General features: G+C 40.2%; 1 pseudogene; it reads right to left on the bottom strand.

Moving 5' to 3' along the window:
- Positions 1-491: 491 nt before the first annotated feature.
- Positions 492-15,377, bottom strand: part of LOC149287202 (abl interactor 1-like) — a 32,317-nt pseudogene continuing 17,431 nt past the window's right edge.

The raw sequence follows: 15,377 nt of genomic DNA, 5'->3' as shown, positions 1-15,377 counted from the left end.
AGTTTAATATTAAAAATGAGTGATTATTTAAAAAGGTGATTCGACCAGCAGTAAAAGCAGTAAACTAGAGTCCAAATGTTAGCCAAACTTAGTGTTAGTTTGCATGCGGCACTAAAAAGAACAAAACATAATGGCACAAAGATGAGTTGTGAAATTGTTATTTAAATACTACACCCTATGCCCCAATTGAGTATCATCAAAATGAACAATGCAGAAGTGAATACAGAAGCGGCAACACCTGGCGTCGCCTATCGGAAGGTCCGCGATTGGTCTTTTGAGGCTCATGAGAAGACATTCCACCATAGCACAGATGCATCAGAGGTCTTTGGTGCCGGAGCATACCTCTAACACCAAAACAGGTTTAAAAATTAAACAAGCCACGGTATTATATGTACGAAGACGTTACTTCTTACAATTAATTTTAAAATCAGGTTAGACTTTTTTGTACTTGAACTCTCCTTAAAAATATTAAAATCGGGGGGCGGAGATCTTTAATCCGCATAGTGCATGATGCTTTCGACGTAATTTCCAGGGAAAAGCCCGGTTACACCGTTGGAAACTCCCTCATACCAGCCGTCGTCGTTCTTCTTAATGACGTAAATGATCGACCCCTCCATGAAAGACAGCTCATCATCTTTGTCCTTTGCATAATCGTAAATGGCAACAACTAAAAGATTCAAGAGGAGAATATGGTTAGGTTCACGGCAGTTTGAACACGTGTTGAACATTTAAACCACTGTACTACTAACCAACACAGACTAGCGATAGAAATGTCATTCGAGGGCCCCGTGTTCTTAGTATTGCAGGGGTGCTGCCCCTTACCAGCCATTTTTTTCTTGTAGATGTCCCAGGTGGTCCAGCAGAGGCATTGGTAGCAATATGTTCAAAAATGGGTGTTCTCCGGTAGCTAGATGGCAGGCACCAGTTTATGACATAATTACTTAGTGCTCCATGTAACTTCCACATGCGTAGCCCATCGGCCAATGCAACAGACCTATTTGTTTCCCTGAAAGACCACCGGTTAAGGAGCTCTCGGCATTGAGGGCAGCCATACCCATGTAAATACAGCACTGATTTGGTAACAAGAATAAGACCGCGTGTAACCACTCACCTTTCTCAATGTAGGAGGTGGGTGCCCACACCGGATCCCCATCTGCATAGGGGTCACTGTACTGCACCACAGCAGCCTCCTCTTCCTCATAGTCAACTGGGGGTGGAGGTGGAGGAGGAGGTGAATCGTCAAACATTGGTATCTCATCAGGTGGTGGTGGTGGAGGGGGTGTTGGACTATCAGCAACTTAAAGGAAAAGAAAAATAAAAAGTGGATGGAAACTGTGTCACTGTGCCAACAACAAAGTATTTTAGCCCTTCCACATCCACAGCCTTGGATTCCACTTGATACCAGCAAACACCGGGAAGGTATTGCCACAGGTATTAAGTCTTGCAAGAAATCCAGAGGCGACAACAGACTTTTAGCGTCTGGTGCCTAGGAAAGGCCTCAGGAGTGAAGGGGTTAAAGAGTGGCAACAAAATATCAAAACATAAAACATGCATTAAGAGAAAACATGCATCGGCTGCTGCAGACAAGCATCGTCTCATGCCCTAAAGCCTGCGTACACGATAAAAAAAAAAAAAATGGCAGCCATCTTATCTGTCCTCTTAACGGGGGATCTGTCACTTTTCCCAAATTTTACACGTTAAATAAAAGATAATCCTGTGTACCCGTGCTGACAGATTAAAATATACAATATACACACGTTAAAAACCCACTTTATGCGATCATAAAAGACCAGGATTCACGTGATTGACCCCCCCAATTCAGTAATTCCTCATCCATTAAATTGCTGATTGTTATTGACTGGCTAATGCTAGTTTTGCAGCTTCTATAAGGTTCATTAGTCTTAAAATAAAATTAAGCACAAGCTGTAGGTATTTTTTTCATAAAAAGGATTTTTTTTTTTTTTTTTTATCTGTTAAAAGGTGTGATGGCTCCCCTGATAATTCAATGCTACTTCTCTAAAATCCCAAATGCATAAGCATTTGCTTTACACTTTGCACAAAACACAAGTGCCATGCGCTTGCATCACCCGTTCCTGCCCTCAGTAAACCTAAATAATAGTTCCACAGCAAGCTGAAACAAGCCTGAAAGTAAGAGCCCTCTTGGCAGCCATTTTGTCAGCCATGCATATAAAGTGAGGCGTGGTGCTCCCTCCAGCGGTGAGTAGAAGAACTTACTGTTTTCCTGCACCCTGGCCACGAAGCCTGTGAGAGGTATCTGTGGAGTCAATTGAGGCATTGGGGGAGGGGGGAGAAGCGATAGAAACTGGAAGCGGCACGTTGGAGAGGGAAACGGTGAAGAGAAAAGACAACAAGCAGCGGTCAGTTTACAAGGACCAGAAGCAGTTACAACGAGATTGTCAATAAAAAAAAAAAAAAACGCACAAATATGGCAAGAAAGTCCTCAAGCACCCCTCACGCACTCTAATTTTTAGTTCCGTTTCTCTTACAGGGTTTGTACCCATCGCATTAGCTGCGTTTCAGATATTTCTAGGGTTGATCAACATCTGGAGGAAGAACGTGTATCGCATATTAAACTTTACTACAGAAGGACGGTCAAAGACACTCCATTAATTCCCTCTCATGGAACTTCTACAGCTTACAAGACATTGCGCCTCGAACGACGGTACTCAACCTGACCCTTGGCTCTCCATGAAGGCCAAGAAAACAAGATGGAAGAAACCTTTGAGGTTCTAAAAGCTATTGTATAGGTTTTTCTGTGTTGGCCCAATAATAGGCCTCAACTTCAACTAAAGACTCTGTCATTTCTTGGACCGATAGGACGCTAGCCATTTTCCCCATTAAGTTTTTAAAAACTGCTTTGGAACCAGAGGTTTATATGTCAGGGTCCTCCGAGCTGGGTTCCTGTGATTTTTCTATCCAACACCTGCTCTAGAAGTAAGAGATACAAGACTGCAAAGGATTTCTGAGGGCTTCTTGCATAATTACGTGCTGAGGATTATTAATAAATTATTCATTTAAAAAAAGTACTTAGCAAAAGAAAAAAACATCACATCAACAAATAAAACGTTTTGGCCGACACAAAACACAGACAAACATTGCAAAGGATTTGTAATCGCGGGGTAACAAAGTGGTCAGAGAATAAAATAATAAAGAAAATAAATACGCAAACATCCGAAAGCAATCGTACATTTTTAAAGTGTAGCTTTCAGATTTCTTCGCTTTCATTCATTTTAGTAAGGGGAGGCTTTCACACAAATTAAATATTTTTACACGGATTTATTTAAATGCCATAAATTGGCTTGTACTGAGATAAAGTAGTGGCCATTATACCCAGCATCAACATCTTCTACATGGCTGGGGTAACAGGAAAAAAATTCAAGACATTTCATTAGAAGCAGATTATATTTATTAACCCTTTTGGCTAATAGTTGTCACAACTAGTAGACATGAGTTTTAAATATGGCTTTTTGTTGAGGGCCTCTGTCTTTACAACAATAAAGAAACGTCTTAATTTCTCAGGGGGGAATCGGTGGAGATAAAAGCAAAAGATGGGGTTTGGGACGGGGAAGACATTTAAAAGCAATGCCGTTGTGAGAATAGGCAAAATCTTACTTGAGTTTTGGGAGTAAAGCGGCCCGCCGTTGATATGTGGCTGGCCGGAGAACTGAGAGGTCACAGAGGGGGTCCGCCTGTATCCGCCAGAAGAAGTTGTGGAAGTGGTAGAGTTGTGCCGAGAGATCTGTCTGGTCATTGACCCAAACTGGGATCCAGGAAGAGACCCACTGCCCCCTGGAAGCAAGCAGCCAAAGGGGAAGTGTACAGTGCAATTAATTATAGTCTTCCCGGAGACACAAAGCAGGGGGTGAGAATGGAACCAATGAATACTATCAACTACGCCTAGTAACATCTATGGAGACCAAGTACCAGCAGCAGAGCCATGGTACGTTTCCCAGTAGAACAGAAGCTTAGTTCTTGGACGATCGTGCAGGTTATATAACCTGTGGGATTTTTGTGGTCTGATAATGCACAATTAGAGCGTTAGAATGGTATAATAAATAAATCCAAGGACTTCAGAACACAACAATAATTTGTAATCCTCGGGTTGTCCTATGTGATCTGATTCCCAAGCTCAGTTGCGTTAATTGTCCATCACGACCACTCTGGTTAGTGGCATTTCTACAAAATTGTTGTTTCTTGTACAAATAAAAAAATTATACAAACCAATAACCATCACCAGTTCATTAGGAAAGTTAGGGGTTAACATTATCTTTCAGATTCATGTTCATTAATGACATCATTTAATAAGTGTGATCTCGCATTCTTCCTATCAGCCATGTTTATGTTGAAATGTCTGATGTAATAAGAAAAATGTTTTATATATATATACACACACACACACACACACACATATACAATATATATATGTACACACACACACACACACACACACACACGCACACACACACGCACACATATATATACACACGCACACACACATATACAATATATATATATATACGCACACACACACATATATACATACACACACACACACACATACATACACACACACATAATATAGCTGCTTCATAGCAAGAAAATTATTCTGTAAAACAACTGATCCGATACGATGCAGCCATCACAGAGAAATGCATGAATTTAGTATACCACATGAAACTTGTGATAAATATTGTAACAATTCATCATAAATTAATGATGTGAGATCTACAAACATGGATAGTAGGGAAAGTCTGCAAGACCTGGCAAAGCCTTTTAAGTGAAGCGAACACGCAAAAAAATTATTAACAGTTTCCTTTGTTGGCCGGAGTTCCTAATCTTCTCGGCAGAAGCAAAAATGCTTTAAGAGGCTGAATAATGTAACAATTTGACAATTTGATGGAATGTGCAGAATGCCTGCGCCAAGCCCTATGGCAAAGAACAGCAATTACAGATTCAGATTATACTGAAATATAAGGAAGCCTTTCCATGGACCCGACTAAGTGATAAGGAAAGACACAAAAAGGGAACATTGGGCCCTTAAAAGCTCTAACAACCAATTATTTTTTGTGTGTTCACTTGAAAAGACTTTTACACAATCAGAGTAGCGAACTGGAAGCTTTGCTGAATCTTCGACTATTCTCAAGGTCTAGAACCAAACGCTGAGGATCATTAGAGCTTTAGCTCAGAAACAGCGGAAGAAGCTATCCAATGGCTACCTCTACACTTCACAAATTGACTGATTAGAAGAAAAAAAGGATTAGATGAGAGTAAAACTTATTGATCCAGAACACCAGGAAAGTGTATCTAAAATGATTTGTGCCCATTTAAAGCCCAATAAAATGAATGCAGGAAGATATCCGTAGTCTACGTTACTGAAGTCTCACCTGGAAGCGGAGGTGGTGGCGGAGGTGGGGGACCACCAGGGAAACCTGGAGGATTTTTAGTAGTGAAATAATGTATACGGTCAGGCAGCGTACGAATAAAACGGAACACACATTATTACATCCAATACATTAGGGTCCTTTAGTCATATAAATGGATGTAATTAGTTTACTCGAAATTCTGAATAAAAGAAAACATCGATTTTCTTTTCTCGAGAGCTGTCAAAAGCTCTTTGTGGTCGCGTGCATACTCTATGATCAATTAGACCGTCTAATTCATACACATACATTTTATGCCCTACACACACCCTCCCAACCACATTAGATGCATCCTTATTTTCCCCAGCATAAGAATTAACAGGAGAAGCAAAGTAAAAACAGAAATTGTTTTTCGTTTTCAGTCTCTTTACGGTTCACCGCTTGCCTGTAGTAAATAACAATTCTCATTTGTCAAAATGTCTAATAAGTTAGGCAAAGGCTGCTACCCTGCTGTTTAATATTCTCTGTATATATGAAACTGTCCAACACCAAGACAAGAAAAGAACTACCCAAAGTGGATTTCATATAATCCACAAATTTCATGGAAAAAATAGCGCCTGGTTGATTGCATTCCTTGGTTAAGAAACCTGGTGTACATCTAGAACGAGCTTCACAAAAAAAAGCTTACACAATATATGAAAAAGAAAAGAAAAATGAAGGCCGAAACACAAAGACGCACCTTGGCCAATAGTTGGTGGAGAAGGGGTTGGAACAGCTATGGGAATGCCAATGCTGCTGCTTCCACTATTTTCCCGACTACCGCTGCCGCCGCTGCTGCCACTGCCAGAAAGAACCAGAGAAATGAGATATTTGTAGGGCCTGTACTGTAATGTGGCGAGGTATACATGTATTAGTGTCGCTAACCTGTGCGTTCTTGGTCTCTGAGTCAGTGACGCTGTTCTTCCAGGACTGTGCTGGCTTCCGAGTCGGGCAGGACTGGTCATATAATCGTTCGGAACAGTGGGGGGCTTCACAGGCTCCAGGGTTTTGTATGGCGTGTTTCGCCTTAATAAAAAATAAATAAATAAAGAAATAAAATAAAAAATAAAAAAAGCTCAATAAGACCAAATAGGTGTGCACAGAAACTTGCTAGAAGTGTACCCCTTTCTCCCAGCACACGGTATGCTACAATGCACGGTGTTAACGCCACATCCCTCCTTACCCCAGAGTTCCCCGGCCAGGCATAGGCGGACTTGGCGGCTTTTGTGTCGGTGGATTTGTCCTGGTCAATGTACCAGTTCTTGCAGCTTGATTCCCTCCATGCTGAAGAAACAGAGATATAAAATTAATATAAGTGCCACACTGTTTGCTCTTTCAACATTCAATATTAATAGATGAGAAATAAAATACTATAAAATGTCAGGATTCCCAGACACGGCATGAGGAGCAGATCACAGTGGAAGACATTTGTCTGCCAATATGGTCTTTGTTTTCATGAGACATGCCATATATTGAAGACTTTACCTGATCATCTCAGAGCCCTCAAAGGTTCAAATAAATAAAAAGGTATGTCCAAGCCTGGGATCAAGGCCAGAAAAAAAGGATAATTTTAAGAACTCACAAGGGTCTATATTTAGTATGTGATAAAAATATCTACAATGAAGCTCCAGAGGTCACGTTGCTTCAACTTTGGAACTGATTTTTAGTTGTGGTTCTGAATTGTGCTTGGAAGATAAGCAAAGCTCATTGGCATCTTGCCTATCAATACAAAAAATATCCGCATTTGCAGCCTATAACATATTAAAAAATTTAGCTTATAGGATTTAAAAAAAGTAATCAGTTGAAGAAAAGATATCGTTAGAGACAGACATAGATAAATGGATCCAACAGGCCCGGGGAGATTTCTATATGGTTCATATGAGCCCAGCGTGGACAAAAATGGTGATTAACCTACTAAACAGAGTTTATAGTGAAAATAGAAATATTTGTGAACCCAATGCAATTTTACTCCAATGGGCTTCATACGATGAACACAAAAATTTACATGGAGGTGTCCGAGAACACCCTTTTTCGATCTAAAACATCCAACTTGTCTGGGAAGCCTTCCATAAAAAAGCCTCGATAAATAAGGTAAGCACTACAGGTATGTTAGACAAAGGTATGGTTTGGTTATCATGATGCCAATACATTGATAATATACTGACACATCACAATGGACTAAACTACTGAACAAAGAAACAAAGCTTTATGTATCCAGAAGAAAAGACAGAAGGAAAGAGGCGTAAGATTTAACAGGTCGGTTAACGCTGCAGCCTGGGTTAAAATAACATTAGGGATCAAATGTGAAACATAACTTCTCTTACCTTGGCTTTTAGCCACTTAATGATGGCAATAAGGAAAAACAAAAACAGGTAAAAATTAATCGATCGTCACAACATATATGAGAGATCAAACACTGAAACAGATGGTATGGTCTTCCTATAGCGAACCCCGTGAATATTACAAGATAAAAGAGAACAGCCATGTACTTACAAATTACATGCAACACGGTAAACCGCTTATATAATCGGACAATGATGAAAGCATCTGCATAAAGATCTGATGATGGCCCACCCTTAAGTTCTTTAAGAGTATTTAAGTTTCAACAAAGACTTGAAGATTCTAATACAGAAACCTGACACAATCTGGGCCTCCTTGGTGCCCAAAAAAAAATCAGAGACTTGGCCTTTACACGTGTCAGCTTGGCCCTCTTTTTTTCCCAGGTCATGAGGTTTTTAAAATCTTGTCTTTTTGAAACAGGTTTTTAGAATGATGCCTTTGCTGTCCTGGAACCAATTGCCCTCGTGGCAGCCACTATATAATTTTGAAACCATTGGGGCAATAACAATAGAAAAGTTTACACGCCATTAATGTTTTTAAAAAAGAAGTGGTCACGTAGCTTGGATAAAACAGTTTGATTATTTGATTCTCTCCTTATACCTGAAGGGCTGTCTGATGCACTGCTGTCGATGGACCAAGAGGTCAACCGTCATGACAAAGATCATGCATGTTTTAAGCCGCCGGCAACAAACCAAGACGTGTTAAGAACAGCCAACAGCACATTCTCTCAACACCTCACTATTACTGTCTCTATGCCCTTTGTAAACGTCATAACACATGATGGAACATTATCACCTCACGCAAACATAGGAGAGCAGAGGAGCCCAAGGATCAAAAGATGGGAAAGTAAAGGTTATGAAGGCCAATATCAAGTACATCTCCTTGACCAAACGGATGGTTGAGGGTGCGAAACAGATTGCTTTGCCATAATTTCTACATGCTTAATGGCTAACTCACTCCATTCCAACAAACTTGAAATAGGTAAATCGCCCCCCTTTTCTCAACACTGTGCTCAGACCAAATTAACCAAAGTTCCGTGCCGTAACTTTTATGAACTGCCTTTGCACAGTTTCTTGTGCTTCCATTGCAACTTAAAAGAAGAGGGACGGTGTATTTTGCAATGCGACCTACTGGGGACACAGTCTTTTTGGGACAACAGAGCCATCACTGTATATTATAAAGAGATCTGTGATTTGGCCATCACTGTTGAGAATGATGAGAAAAACAACACCACTGACCAGAAGGTCATCTCTATCATGGGAATGAGAGCTCACTCAGTAAATGCCATCTGTCTTCTAGTTAGAGGAATTTCGACACAAAACAGATGTTCACCGGCATTACTGTGAAGTTACGTGAAAATGTCAGCTGGCCATTTATTTGCTCACATAGTCACAAATTATATTCTTGGTAGGGAACAAAGTCAAAGTTTACTGTGTTGGGAATAAAATCCATGAAGAGGAGGAAGGGAATATTGTCAATCGATGGCAGAAAAGCAGAGTATTTATTAACTAGTCAATGAATAAAGATAAATATATAAAAAGTGACTGCTAAAGGACATCAGAGAAGAGGAGAAAAATACCAATAAAAGGAGGAGATTAAACAGGGCCTGAGAAGTAAGAATAGGTCATCTAGCTATCAGGTAGATAGGGGGTGGTTGGTACTTGTAAGAACATGGGGAATGGCGTGATCACCCCTGAGCTATCAACATACAAGATAACATGAAAATCAGAATGACACTAAAAAAAAAAAAATCAGGCATGATTAAATATAAAATTAATCAGTTCTGTCTTGTTTAATAGATAGCTGTCGGAGTTAACACATTACCTTTTTGGGGTTCTTTTTTCACATTTGAAAGTTTTCCCTTTTTTTGGCTAAATTGAGGGTTTGTTTTATTTTATTTTATTTTTCACCTTCTCCACAGTTTGAGCAGCCCAGTGGCTTACCAAAGCCTCCTTAGGTATTTTTAAAACTACTAATAAAATTTGGGAGAGGTGGGGTGAATAGGTTTGGTGTTAAGTTGGTAGTTGCTCTGGGGCCTGCGGGGAGAGAGGCGAATAAGCCTCCGGGCTGTTTTCCCCCCCCTTTAAACTTTTTTCTCGCCCACGTCCCCCCTTAACACCACGTTGAGGGGATGAGGGCCGACAGGCAGGTAATGACTCCAACACTGCCTAATTTCTCCAGCAAGAAAACCATAGCTGACCCTGTATAACTCAAGGTACTAGAATAAAGGAAAATCCGAGAACCTAAAGTGGAAATGTCTAAGTCCCCTGGGGTGTTTTTACAGTTTTTCTAACTAGATTCTAAAAAGAGGAACATGACAAAATTATCTCTTGTGCAGAACACAGCTACTTTCCACAAAAACCACCTTCTAATAACACACATTTTGAAGCGCGTTAAAAATCAATCTACGTGCATTTTTCTGTTTAGCTCAAAAAAAAAAACCGCACTATATGTATAAAGGTGGGTTTAAAAATAAAGTACCTTTTGTCCAAAAGCTCATTTACTGTATATATACACTAAATGTGACATTTTTATGACATTCACAGCATTGTCTAAAAGTGCTGTTCTTCCGTTTAGATTCATGTCGTCATAACACAACATCATGGCATTTAGAGGCATCGAAGCAAGGAGTTTCCAGAGGAAAGTGAAAATATAATATAAAGTATATACTATAAGTATAATCTTGAAAATATGTATTCTTCTAATTCCTAAAAAAATAGAATTAGTATGAGAATGAGCCAAGAAAGCAAACAGCTTGTCCCACGGTAAGCTTCTGCTTGAGAGCCTCATCATTTTGCTCTTGGGCCAAACGGTCAGACTACTCCAACCAGAAAATTTCCTTTTAATCAATGGAACCAACCATTCTAGATATATGTTTTGGCCTCCATGGGCTTTGTCTTTGAGGTATGTCTCCAGGCGCAATAAGCAAAAGAAGAGACTTCATCTCCGTAGTGGCAGAAGTAGGCAAAAAGTTTAGAGGCTCCCAAAAGGGCTTGAAGCCTCAGCCAAACTATTTAGGATTATCTGCTCTCATCTAGTCATCTAGTCTCATATTCATCTGAATTTCTTTAATATATTAATGAAAAGTAAACATGTATTGTACTATACTGGACCTTGGTTTCCTTTCAAACAAGCCTCGGCTTTAAATCCAGGGGAGAATATTTATTTTATGAGATAACAGCATATTTCTAAACATTCTGGATTACAGTTTTATGAACATGCTACTTGCGCGAGGGACAGATTTTTCAACCAGAAATTCTTAAAAAACATTACAGCCTTGAAAAAATAAGTTTTGGTGGCTTGTTCTTACTAGATGTCATATAAAACAGTCCAGGATATGGCTGTGGTGGGTTGTCAAAGAAGATATTTGGAACCTTTAGGTGGCATGGGGTAAATAATACCCACCCTTTTCAATGTCTTACACCAAAAAAAAAAAAAAAAAAAATGGGGTTAGGGGTTCAAATAACTTCCCCATCCATTATAACAATTTTGCTGTAGATTGAGTAAAGGAATGAGGGGGATTATTTGCATGAAAATGGGGAGAGGAGAGAAGAATGAGTGACGCTCTTCTGTGATTCGACCAAAATAAATCCATGTAGGAGTGAAAGCGTAGGAGAAAGGAGAAGGTAAAGCCCATTAACTTCCCCACATTCGTGGAACCAAGATGCCACAAAGAAAATACCTTGACATCTAAAAACGTAGCACGGAGTTGAGGGTTGCTAGGAGATATTGTTTTATTTAGTGTAGGTGGACCTTCTATACAAAAGCTTTTCTTAGAACTAATGGATCGAACGCTGGGAATGACTCATTTCTATTCACCAGAAGATGACAAAGAACATACAAACAGCATTAATTGGGACACGGGATCCATGCGTTCAAACACGCCATGCAGAGCTCTTACATGTAGCTGCACCTTTACAAACGGAAACGTGTTTAGTTTGACATGTTTATTGGCACATGCTTGTTAGGAAGCTAAGCTTTATTTTTCAGAGGGGTGGAAATGGGCAAAAAACATTCTTGATTATATTGCAAGTCACTGACTGGAAGTATATAGAAGAGAGAACATCTTTAACACAGAAATGCAATTTTTTTTTTAAATGGCCAGAGGAACACTTTTAAAAGGGGGATAAAAGCTCAATTATACTGTGTGACAATAATGTATTTCATATAATACATATACACACGCTACCGTTCAAATGTTTGGGGTCATTTAGAAATTCCATTGGTTTTTTTTGGGGGGGGGGGGGCAGCAAACTTGGTTCATTCATAGAATCCAGCGAAGACCATAGGCATACAGAGGCCCTTTATCACTCCCATCACTCCTGTGTTCCAATGGCCCTTTATCACTCCCATCACTCCTGTGTTCCAATGATCCAAGTTTAAGTTTAAAAGGCTAATTGATCGTTAGAAAAAAACTTTTTAAATTATGTCACAACCAGAAATGTCCTTGTTTTCCATGAAAACAGCTAAGTGACCCCAAAAACTTTTAAGTAGTAGTGCGTGTGTATATTATATTTATTTCAGCAATGTTTGCCGTCATTTATATTCACCGTTACTTGTGATTTTTGTAGGCGTGAAACATTGACGCTTATCACTCAATGCCCAGTGCCACAGCAGGGAACCAAATCAACAAGCACTTTAAGTCAAATCAGACCAGAACTTAATTAAATGTGACTGGCTTGAACTGCATTTCCATCTTATTTGTGTTAATCTTCCTTGAAAATCACGTCAAGAATATAACATGCAGCAGGGGTTTAAGATCGTGAGCTAAACAAGAGGAATATGTAAATCCGAAGAGTCCGCAAACATTTTAACTCCGATTAAGAAAGATCACCCATCACGGACCTAATTTAACATAAGAAGATAAATCACATTATCCCCGGAGATCTCTGGTTAGAACATAAGCGTATCCTCATGAGTGTCGGAGAATCAGCAGCCTGATAGGGCTGAGGCACCGTGTGCTGCGATGCTACCAGTGATCCAGTACATGCCATTATCTGGGGATGGAATTCTTCTAAGCCGCGTAAATTATCCATTTGGATAAAAGGATTAAAAGGGACACACCAGTGCGGCCACACTAACGGAGAATGCATATGTGAGTACTTTACTATGCGTAGCTTTGATGAAAGAAGAGAAGAAACATGCTTACCTTTACAAGCCGTATACCCAGAAATGAAAATTTATGCACATGCGTGCTGGAGGTGGGGGGGTCTCAGATCCCCCTGGAACTATCATGTGGGGGGGGGCGCAATCTTCTGACACCTTACAGGCATTAGGAGGGGAGGGGGTTTACGCCGCTGTCATGAAAGTGCATATGATGGCGTGAGAGGTTATTTTAATAGGAAGCAGCCATATCTCCTTCCTGTAACCTCCTCGTTACGCTCCTGCATGGAATGATGTAGAAGCCAGCATGCGCTTACTGGTATAAGGTCACATTTATGAGTTTAGTGCCCAGTTCCAGCCCCGAGGACAAAGCTGGTGATTCCAGACTCATGCATGAGAAGGTTAGAAGTTCTAGCTCCACCAGGACTGACTGAAACTGCATCTTATTATTGTTAATCTTAGTTTAAAAATAGGTCAAGAATACAACACGCAGGGGTTTAAGATCATGAGCCATGTCAGAGAATTTTCACACACATAGTCCTTACCTTAACCCCGTGTCCTACATCATCCAGCACCGTGTAGTCAATGGGTTTCCGAATGTAGCGGACAGGGCGCTCCATGTTCGCAGGAGCAATAATTTTGTGACTTCGTGCGGTGTTTTTGTTTGTTGTCAAGACGCCAATCTCTCTGCGAGCAACTTTTTCTTTATGGATGTCCACAGTCTGCAGTAAAATAAATCAATCAATAAATTGTGCCCATTTTTCTCCCATACGCTAATGTTTTCAGGCAGCTGCATATTAACCATGTGTACGTGTTGTAGGTCTGTTATTTTAGCCCAGTCTACTAGCACCGTGACTCCTTATCAGACTGCCTGTATGATAAGGACTTCATTAGCATTGCCATAAAGCATCGGCTCAGTGTGGTGTTTGAGAAGGAAAGTCATCCAAAATATCACACTATTGACAATAATGGCAGCCTCCAGGTCTGCAGATAGAGTTTATTGGAACAAAATTATATGATACCAGGTTTTCGCAAATAATAAACTACATTAATGTATATAGCATTGGGGTTAATGCTCATGGAGAAGAGTACTTTTGCCACGAGACTTCCCCTTTAATGCTGTAAACTTCTCTGGGGTATCTTAAAATAGAGGTTTCCTATTTGATACTTGAAAAGTGCTTTCATTTAATTATATCTGCTTTTTGCAAGAATACATATTAAAGTACTCAGAGTAATGCGATGTGCATTATTTTATAGCGTGGGTGTCAGGGACACTAAACTGTATTTAATGACTCCAATCCACTCAACTAGCCATATTGATGTCATTAGTTAGTTCCACCTCACTGGCCCATGACACCATAATTATGTTTTAAGCTGTTTAATTGACTTCTCTTCCAATGCAAACCAGCAACCGGAATTTCCTCTTGCTTTCATTCTTGGCACGAACGCAACTTTTCACTTCTGTTCATTGATTTTAACCATTACTTTAACAGAGAGGGAAAGTAACGTTTCCGGCAGTCCAAGCTCCATTATGTAGGCGACCAACACCGAGAAAACGGGAGAAAAATTCAACTGCTTATTAGTTTATATTCCCACAATCAATCTTACGCATAGACCAGAGTCAGTTAGCCAATAAAGGTACCACCTTCACCAAATGTACCTCTCTTTCTATGGCTAACTTGGTACAACTCTATAGTTTATATTACAGAAGCGACAAACCAAACAAGGAACCCCGATGGAAGCCTCATGGCACCCGCTACAGCGCACCCCTGCAGGAAAGCATAGGGTTCACGATGGTAGCCCTGCTGTCAACATTCTGGCCCAAAAAGTTTAACAGTCAAGAGGCTTAGAAGCCAAGTATTTATATCACGACCAACTTCCATACATTAGGTACAGGCCTCTGACCCATTGGTTCTAGATTATGGCCACTTGTTCTAACATTTTGACGTATCCTTTTCCATCTTGTAGGCATCTATGTGTTTTGATCATAGAGAGCCCCTCTCCTCCAAACTATACATTTTGACATTCTATAGCCTTTCTTTATAACCTTGCAGTGCTTGGAAACTGAAAACTCAGATAAAACAAACAATGTACTGATTATTAAAACGAGAAGGGAGCTGAAAGAAGCTAAAAATGGGAATCTATTTCAGGAAGGCGGCTTCTGCTCACCGCGCCAGCCCATTCACAATAGAAATCCTGTGAGAATAAACATATTTCCCTTGCAACTGCCATGTTAGATTTTGGTTTTCCAAGAGTAGCTCTCATCAAAGAACTACAACTCCCACGATGCTTTCTTTTTTAGGACACTCGCCTAGAATCATCAGAACTGTAGTTCCCACGTCTAGATGACTACCAGCACTATCAGCAGGGTCAAGTCAGGCCAACAGCCATGTTCATTTTAGGAACAACCTGACCGGGACTGCAGTAGAATGACATGGTCCTCTATGAAGCCTACCTAAAAACGCAAACAAGCTCCTCAGAATGAACAAGAAGAATGTAATAAGTATGGGGGAG

The sequence above is a fragment of the Sceloporus occidentalis genome, unplaced genomic scaffold (genome assembly GCF_023333645.1).
Source record: "Sceloporus occidentalis isolate IW3139 unplaced genomic scaffold, rSceOcc1.0.p SCAF_63, whole genome shotgun sequence".
In the NCBI taxonomy this organism is placed as follows: Eukaryota; Metazoa; Chordata; class Lepidosauria; order Squamata; family Phrynosomatidae; genus Sceloporus; species Sceloporus occidentalis.
The sequence above is the reverse complement of the archived record's forward strand: the minus strand, read 5'-3'. Positions and strand labels throughout refer to the sequence as shown.